We start from the raw sequence: 9,834 nt of genomic DNA, 5'->3' as shown, positions 1-9,834 counted from the left end.
ATCCAGATCTGTTACACTACAAGCCATTGTTTTATTCACTGCTCTTACTTCCAGGCTGTTTCCCTATTGAGATCATAAAAACTGGCTTTAAAAATCTGTTTCCATCATGTTGCTTCTGATATGTTATTTACTGTTTTTGGTGTGATTGTGATAGTTTATCGTGACTAAACACACCTGTGTCAGTAGTGGTGATAAAATCCTGGGTGAGTTTTGATGAGTGAGAGAAAGGCTTGTGTTAAAAGTTTTCAGTTTTCATCAAACCGGTGTTCAAGTTTAAAGGGGCATTATACTATGAATAAAATTATAAGTTTGTTAGATGTTTTCTAATGTCTAGATGCGTCCACATCCCATCTAATGTCCAGATGCATCCACATCCCATCTAATGTCCAGATGCGTCCACATCCCATCTAATGTCCAGATGCGTCCACATCCCATCTAATGTCCAGATGCGTCCACATCCCATCTAATGTCCAGATGCGTCCACATCCCATCTAATGTCCAGATGCGTCCACATCCCATCTAATGTCCAGATGCGTCCACATCCCATCTAATGTCCAGATGCGTCCACATCCCATCTAATGTCCAGATGCGTCCACATCCCATCTAATGTCCAGATGCGTCCACATCCCATCTAATGTCCAGATGCGTCCACATCCCATCTAATGTCCAGATGCGTCCACATCCCATCTAATGTCCAGATGCGTCCACATCCCATCTAATGTCCAGATGCGTCCACATCCCATCTAATGTCCAGATGCGTCCACATCCCATCTAATGTCCAGATGCGTCCACATCCCATCTAATGTCCAGATGCGTCCACATCCCATCTAATGTCCAGATGCGTCCACATCCCATCTAATGTCCAGATGCGTCCACATCCCATCTAATGTCCAGATGCGTCCACATCCCATCTAATGTCCAGATGCATCCACATCCCATCTAATGTCCAGATGCGTACACATCCCATGCCATCGGCTGTGTCGACCCAACTACTGTATGTGCCTCAACACCAAATGAATGGAAAGTATGAGCACCACAAACCAGGAAACTAGACCTACAAGGGGCTTATCTTTTCCATTCATTTGAGATTGTGGCATGTAGCTCAATCTACACAACAGAAAGCCTGGATGTCAATTTATCCCGACAGAACACCAATTTTGGGTTATGAAAACATCTGACAAACGTAGATTGTGAAGTGGAATGTCCCTTTAACAGCATGAGCTTTCAGTGCTCACCGGTCTTATTGCCATTTAGAAATTAATCTGTGCCTGGTGCGGTCCAGGGTCACGGTCAGTACTATTCACAGTACTGTTCACAGTCTACTCACGGTCAGTACTATTCACAGTACAGTTCACAGTCTACTCACGGTCAGTACTATTCACAGTACAGTTCACAGTCTACTCACGGTCAGTACTATTCACAGTACTGTTCACAGTCTACTCACGGTCAGTACTATTCACAGTACAGTTCACAGTCTACTCACGGTCAGTACTATTCACAGTACAGTTCACAGTCTACTCACGGTCAGTACTATTCACAGTACAGTTCACAGTCTACTCACGGTCAGTACTATTCAAGTACCAGATCATCTACTCACGGTCAGTACTATTCACAGTACAGTTCACAGTCTACTCACGGTCAGTACTATTCACAGTACAGTTCACAGTCTACTGACCATACTCCCAGTTCAATCTACTCCGGTCAGTACTGTTCCAGTCTACTCACGGTCAGTACTATTCACAGTACAGTTCACAGTCTACTCACGGTCAGTACTGTTCACAGTCTACTCACGGTCAGTACTATTCACAGTACAGTTCACAGTCTACTCACGGTCAGTACTATTCACAGTACAGTTCACAGTCTACTCACGTCAGTACTATTCACAGTACAGTCACAGTCTACTCACGGTCAGTACTATTCACAGTACAGTTCACAGTCTACTGGGTCAGTACTGTTCACAGTCTACTCACGGTCAGTACTATTCACAGTACAGTTCACAGTCTATGTCAGTACTGTTCACAGTCTACTCACGGTCAGTAATGTACAGTTCACAGTCTATGGGGGTCAGTACTATTCACAGTACAGTTCACAGTCTAACGGTCAGTACTATTCACAGTACAGTTCACAGTCTACTCACGGTCAGTACTATTCACAGTACTGTTCACAGTCTAGGTCAGTGCGATTCACAGTACAGTTCACAGTCTACTCACGGTCCACAGTACAGTTCACAGTCTACTCATGTCCTATTCACAGTACAGTTCAGTCTACTCACGGTCAGTACTATCCTGTTCACAGTCTAATCAGTACATTCACAGTACTGTTCACAGTCTACTCACGGTCAGTACTATTCACAGTACTGTTCACAGTCTATCACGGTCAGTACTATTCACAGTACAGTTCACAGTCTACTCACGGTCAGTACTGTACAGTTCACAGTCTACTCAATGGTCAGTACTATTCACAGTACAGTTCAGTCACTCACGGTCAGTACTATTCAGTGTTCAGTCTACTCACGGTGTACTATTCACAGTACAGTTCACAGTCTACTCACGGTCAGTACTATTCACAGTACTGTTCACAGTCTACTCACACTATTCACAGTACTGTTCACAGTCTACTCAATGTCAGTACTATTCACAGTACTGTTCACATCCTCACGGTCAGTAATTCACAGTACAGTTCACAGTCTACTCACGGTCAGTACTATTCACAGTACAGTTCACAGTCTACTCACGGTCAGTACTGTTCACAGTCTACTCACGGTCAGTACTATTCACAGTACTGTTCACAGTCTACTCAACTACTATTCACAGTACAGTTCACACTACTGAGTACTGGTTCAAGTCTACTCACGGTCAGTACTATTCACAGTACACCAGTCTACTCACGGTCAGTACTATTCACAGTACAGTTCACAGTCTACTCACGGGTACTATTCACAGTACAGTTCCAGTCTACTCACGGTCAGTACTTTCACAGTTGTTCATCTACTCAAGTACTATTCACAGTACTGAAACTCATCAGTACTATTCACAGTACTGTTACAGTCTACTCAGGTCAGTAATTCACACAGTTCACAGTCTACTCACGGTCAGTACTATTCACAGTACAGTTCACAGTCTACTCACGGTCAGTACTGTTCACAGTCTAGTCTACTCGTTCAGTACACTTCAGTTCACGGTCAGTACTATTCACAGTACAGTTCACAGTCTACTCATCAGTACTATTCACAGTACAGTTCACAGTCTACTCACGGTCAGTACTATTCACAGTACAGTTCACAGTCTACTCACGGTCAGTACTGTTCCATCTACTCACGAGTACTATTCAAGTACAGTTCACAGCTACTCACGGTCAGTACTATTCCAGTACAGTTCACAGTCTACTCACGGTCAACTATTCACAGTACAGTTCACAGTCTACTCACGGTCAGTACTATTCACAGTACAGTTCACAGTCTACTCACGGTCAGTACTATTCACAGTACAGTTCACAGTCTACTCACGGTCAGTACTATTCACAGTACAGTTCACAGTCTACTCACGGTCAGTACTGTTCACAGTCTAGGTCAGTACTATTCACAGTACAGTTCACAGTCTACTCACGGTCAGTACTATTCACAGTACAGTTCACAGTCTACTCACGGTCAGTACTATTCACAGTACAGTTCACAGTCTACTCACGGTCAGTACTATTCACAGTACAGTTCACAGTCTACTCACGGTCAGTACTATTCACAGTACAGTTCACAGTCTACTCACGGTCAGTACTAGGTAAAGACCTTATCTGGGCTCTGTGGGCTGTGAAAACACATGAAAAATGACCATCTCTCCAGTCAATTCCCCCCTGGTTGTCCATTCCCAGCCTCTGTTTCACAGGCCAGTTGTGAAACTGTGTAAACTCTGCGTGGTGTTTGCAGCATACTCTGAACATGTGTAATGAGGGCCATAAAAACACAATGGGTCAGATGGATGAGTTGGAGGAAGGGAGGGTTGGGGGAGAATGGGGAAGGGGGAGCAGGAGGGTTGGGGGAGGAAGGAGGGGGTGGGGGAAGGAGGGAGGGGGATGGGGAAGGGGATGGATCGTGCTCAACTCTGCCCTCCTGCTCAAACAGTGACTAGCCTCCTTTACAAATATAGTCAAGAAGGATCAAGGGCCATTGAGGTGTGTGTGTGTGTTTGTGTGTGTGTGTTTGTGTGTGCTTGTGTGCACACGCACTAGTGTGAGCGTGTACTACAGGGTCACAGGGTTTAAAGTGCAGGAGACGGCCCTCTCCCCCCAATCCTCTTGTTTTCTCTCCTCAGTCCTCTAGAACCAATAAGTCATCATTTCACATGTTTGACGAGGCCTGCACTTGACCGGTCAGATCACTCAATCACACTACATGACACACTGATTGTTCTGAAGCACGGCGGTTCAGACACTTCAGTTCACTAATAACAAAGGACTGGGGAAGCACCAAAGGAAGCTTTATTGTTCATATGAAAACATGAAAATGCTTCACCTGTATAACCGTCAGGGGAAAACATGTGGTTAAGCTGTTGTGAAACAGTGTGTAGTATTTGTGTGTTACATTTGACCACCTAGCCCTGATACATGGCTATGTGACGTCTAAGAGGGAGTCAACAGCCATGTGACAGGGCTATTTACCACCATGAAACCTACATACCACCATCATAAACCTGACATATTGTAACTGATTTGTAGCAGTCCCTCAGAGTTAAAAGGGCCATTCTAGCTTTGTGTGAGGGGATTCACATGACACCTGTATGAGGCCACACCTGTCTCTGAGTAGAGTTGTGGAGAAGGCCGCACCTGTCTCTGAGTAGAGTTGTGGAGAAGGCCGCACCTGTCTCTGAGTAGAGTTGTGGAGAAGGCCACACCTGTCTCTGAGTAGAGTTGTGGAGAAGGCCACACCTTTCTCTCTGTGTGGTTGTGGAGAAGGCCACGCCTGTCTCTCTGTGTGGTTGTGGAGAAGGCCACACCTGTCTCTCTGTGTGGTTGTGGAGAAGGCCACACCTGTCTATCTGTGTGGGTTGTGGAGAAGGCCACAGCTGCCTCTGTGTGTGGTTGTGGAGAAGGCCACAGCTGTCTCTGTGTGGTTGTGGAGAAGGCCACAGCTGTCTCTGTTGTGTGGTTGTGGAGAAGGCCACAGCTGTCTCTGTGTGTGATTGTGGAGAAGGCCACAGCTGTCTCTGTGTGTGGTTGTGGAGAAGGCCACAGCTGTCTCTGTGTGTGGTTGTGGAGAAGGCCACAGCTGTCTCTGTGTGTGGTTGTGGAGAAGGCCACAGCTGTCTCTGTGTGTGGTTGTGGAGAAGGCCACAGCTGTCTCTGTGTGTGGTTGTGGAGAAGGCCACAGCTGCCTCTGTGTGTGGTTGTGGAGAAGGCCACAGCTGTCTCTGTGTGTGGTTGTGGAGAAGGCCACAGCTGTCTCTGTGTGTGGTTGTGGAGAAGGCCACAGCTGTCTCTGTGTGTGGTTGTGGAGAAGGCCACAGCTGTCTCTGTGTGTGGTTGTGGAGAAGGCCACAGCTGTCTCTGTGTGTGGTTGTGGAGAAGGCCACAGCTGTCTCTGTGTGTGGTTGTGGAGAAGGCCACAGCTGTCTCTGTGTGTGGTTGTGGAGAAGGCCACAGCTGTCTCTGTTTGTGGTTGTGGAGAAGGCCACACCTGTCTCTCTGTGTGGTTATGGAGAAGGCCACAGCTGCCTCTGTGTGTGGTTGTGGAGAAGGCCACACCTGTCTCTCTGTGTGGTTATGGAGAAGGCCACAGCTGTCTCTGTGTGTGGTTGTGGAGAAGGCCACAGCTGTCTCTGTGTGTGGTTGTGGAGAAGGCCACAGCTGTCTCTGTGTGTGGTTATGGAGAAGGCCACAGCTGTCTCTGTGTGTGGTTGTGGAGAAGGCCACAGCTGTCTCTGTGTGTGGTTGTGGAGAAGGCCACACCTGTCTCTCTGTGTGGTTATGGAGAAGGCCACAGCTGCCTCTGTGTGTGGTTGTGGAGAAGGCCACACCTGTCTCTGTGTGTGGTTGTGGAGAAGGCCACACCTGTCTTTCTGTGTGGTTGTTTTGTGTGTGGAGCTGTAGAGGGCCCTGTAGCGCTTCACTCACCTGTTCAGTCTTGTCCCGGGCTTTTCAACAACACACACTCTCTCACACACGCATCTCCTTTGTTCCGACAACACTGTGGGTTCCGCTCTGGGGTTGCTCACACTTTTATTTTCCATTCAGGCTTTACAGGAGCTGATGATTGGCTCAAACACTGTTGTACTCTGCCAGTGTACCTATGATCTGTCTGGCCACTCCCTAAACTCAGTGTGACTCCTATAGCTACTGGCAGCATTGACTAAATGCCAAATTATGCCATATCGGTTTGGTTGTTGCATGTTTTTTTCTGTTTAACATATTCTGAATGTCAAATTGATGCCGTATATTGTTGGCTGATTTGTAGGCCTACATTCCTTAGGCCTACATGTGTTACTCTGTCTCACGGAGTTTGGATGCGATATTTATCTATTTGATGGTTTTTGTACTGAACACATGTTTTATTAATGTCTTACCTATTTGGTTGTTGTTGTAGTACATATTTAGCTGTCTCTAGTTATCTCATTAGTTAGCGTCTGTTAGTTTCCCATTGAGATTCTGCAGTGTCAGCTATGTTGTGTTTATGTAGCACCTCCCCTGCCTTTCTGTTGTTGTGCTAGAGACTCTAGACTCACCATTCACCTTTCACGAGCTGTAGCTCTCTGTGGCTCTCCAGCATTAGTCACAGAATAAGGTAAACGCATGAATTTGCTTCTCTGCCTTGCTCATCATTCATAACTGTAAATATATGTGCTGCCTGTCCCAGGTCAGGTGTGTGTACTTTACTGACATGTCAACATCCCTCATTGACTCACAGCTGTTCAGTTCATGTCCTTGTTCTCAGGTGGTTTTAACATGGTTCTATAACAACCATAGCTTCTCCAGGACTGAACATGGTTCTATAACAACCATAGGGACTGAACATCTATAACAACCATAGCCTCTCCAGGACTGAACATTGTTCTATAACAACCATAGCCTCTCCAGGACTGATCATTGTTCTATAACAACCATAGCCTCTCCAGGACTGATCATTGTTCTATAACAACCATAGCTTCTCCAGGACTGAACATTGTTCTATAACAACCATAGCCTCTCCAGGACTGAACATTGTTCTATAACAACCATAGCCTCTCCAGGACTGATCATTGTTCTATAACAACCATAGCCTCTCCAGGACTGAACATTGTTCATTGTTCTACTAACATGGTTCAACCATAGCCTCTCCAGGACTGAACATTGTTCTATAACAACCATAGCCTCTCCAGGACTGAACATGGTTCTATAACAACCATAGCCTCTCCAGGACTGAACATTGTTCTATAACAACCATAGCCTCTCCAGGAACATGAATTGTTCTATAACAACCATAGCTTCTCCAGGACTGAACATTGTTCTATAACAACCATAGTTTGTTCTATAACAACCATAGCCTCTCCAGGACTGATCATTGTTCTATAACAACCATAGCCTCTCCAGGACTGATCATTGTTCTATAACAACCATAGCCTCTCCAGGACTGATCATTGTTCTATAACAACCATAGCCTCTCCAGGACTGATCATTGTTCTATAACAACCATAGCTTCTCCAGGACTGATCATTGTTCTATAACAACCATAGCCTCTCCAGGACTGATCATTGTTCTATAACAACCATAGCCTCTCCAGGACTGAACATCATCTTGATTCAAAGCCCTAGTCTAAAGCTCTCTGCCAAGCCACAGTTTAGATAACAATGATCAATTCCCAATTTAAATAATTAATCCCCATTACTTACAGTGACAGTGAATGGTGAGTCGATCTATGATACGTCCCAAAAGGCACCCAAATTCCCTTTATAGTGCACTACTTTTGACCGGGATCCTAATGGCTATATAGGGAATAGGGTGCCATTTGGGAAGTAAACTGAGTCTAAGTGAGGGATTACAGTAAATAAATCATCTGTTGTCTGAGCTAGCAGAGGTGTGTGTGTGTATGTGTGTGTGTGTGTGTGTGTGTGTGTCTGTATGTGTGTGCATGTGTGCCGCATAGTTTCATCTTCCTGTTACAACACTACCACCACGTCCCTGAAAAAAAACAGGCCTGTTGCTACTGTTGCTATGGTAACTGGGCCATTTGTGGTCTAGAGGAGCAGGGAGGAGAGGCACATTTGGTTAGTGGCAGGGGGAGAGTAGTCGCTCTGTCGAGCTCTCATCCAACCCTGCTTCAGTACAATGTTACCGGGCTCTGTTTAGCTGAGTGAGGGTGTTTTCTCTGGGTTTAGCTGGTCTGGTCTGGTACTGATAGCTTCACTGGGTCTCTGAATGTTAGTTGTATCTATCTGGCAGGAGGAGTGAATGGCTCTGGGCTCAGCTAGTCTGGTCTGGTAGCCTCTCTCTGGCAGGTCTGTTGTTTGGTCAGTTGGAGGAGGAATTAGAGCGTGGCTGGCTGTGCTGCTGCTGTTTCTCTGAAGTCACTGGACTGTTGGTTTCTCTCTGATGTCGGTCAGTCTGGGAGAGTCAGGCATTGCTTTCTGTGGCCACAGAGACAAATTCCAGAGCAAACAGCAGTCTGTGGGATCCAGTGGTTGTTAGTTTTCTTCCTCATTTTTCTTTGCTCTCTCACACATAGACATTGAGAAAGACTTAACAGACAGACCTGTCTTACAACCAAAGACATACATGCGCGTGTCATTTTGTCAAGTATGTCTAGGATGTCCAAATGTGTGTTGAGAGAGAGGCCTGTGTGAGAGAGAGGCCTGTGTGAGAGAGAGGCCTGTGTGAGAGAGAGGCCTGTGTGAGAGAGAGGCCTGTGTGAGAGAGAGGCCTGTGTGAGAGAGAGGCCTGTGTGAGAGAGAGGCCTGTGTGAGAGAGAGGCCTGTGTGAGAGAGAGGCCTGTGTGAGAGAGAGGCCTGTGTGAGAGAGAGGGCCTGTGTGAGAGAGAGGCCTGTGTGAGAGAGAGGCCTGTGTGAGAGAGAGGCCTGTGTGAGAGAGAGGCCTGTGTGAGAGAGAGGCCTGTGTGAGAGAGGCCTGTGTGAGAGAGGCCTGTGTGAGAGAGGCCTGTGCTTTAATGGATTATAGGTATTGTATGTAACAGGGTGAGGGATGAGCTCACATGTTACGCATGTGTCTTTGGTGCTGTTGTCTGTATGGTGTCCTTTATCCTATAACTCCCACATGTACACGCACGCATGCACACACACACACACACACACACACACACACACACACACACACACACACACACACACACACACACACACACACACACACACACACACACACACACACACACACACACACACACACACTGTCACGCCCTGACCATAGAGAGCCTTTTTATTCTTTATGTTGGTTAGGTCGGGGTGTGACGAGGGTGGGTAATCTAGGTTGTTTTATGTTGGCCTGGTATGGTTCCCAATCAGAGGCAGCTGTTTATCGTTGTCTCTGATTGGGGATCATATTTAGGCAGCCATTTCCCCACTGTGTGTTGTGGGATCTTGTTGATGTGTAGTTGCCTGTGAGCACTCCATAGCTTCACGTGTCGTTTGCTCTTTATTGTTTTTTTGTGCGGTTCACTTCTAATAAAATGTCGAACCGATTTCACGCTGCGCTTTCCGAATGTTATTACGACGATCGTGACACACACACACACACACACACACACACACACACACACACACACACACACACACACACACACACACACACACACACACACACACACACACACACACACACACACACACACACACACACACACACATCTCACAGGCTCCT

Source organism: Oncorhynchus tshawytscha, unplaced genomic scaffold, assembly GCF_018296145.1.
Source record: "Oncorhynchus tshawytscha isolate Ot180627B unplaced genomic scaffold, Otsh_v2.0 Un_contig_15300_pilon_pilon, whole genome shotgun sequence".
Classification (NCBI taxonomy): domain Eukaryota; kingdom Metazoa; phylum Chordata; class Actinopteri; order Salmoniformes; family Salmonidae; genus Oncorhynchus; species Oncorhynchus tshawytscha.
The sequence above is the reverse complement of the archived record's forward strand: the minus strand, read 5'-3'. Positions refer to the sequence as shown.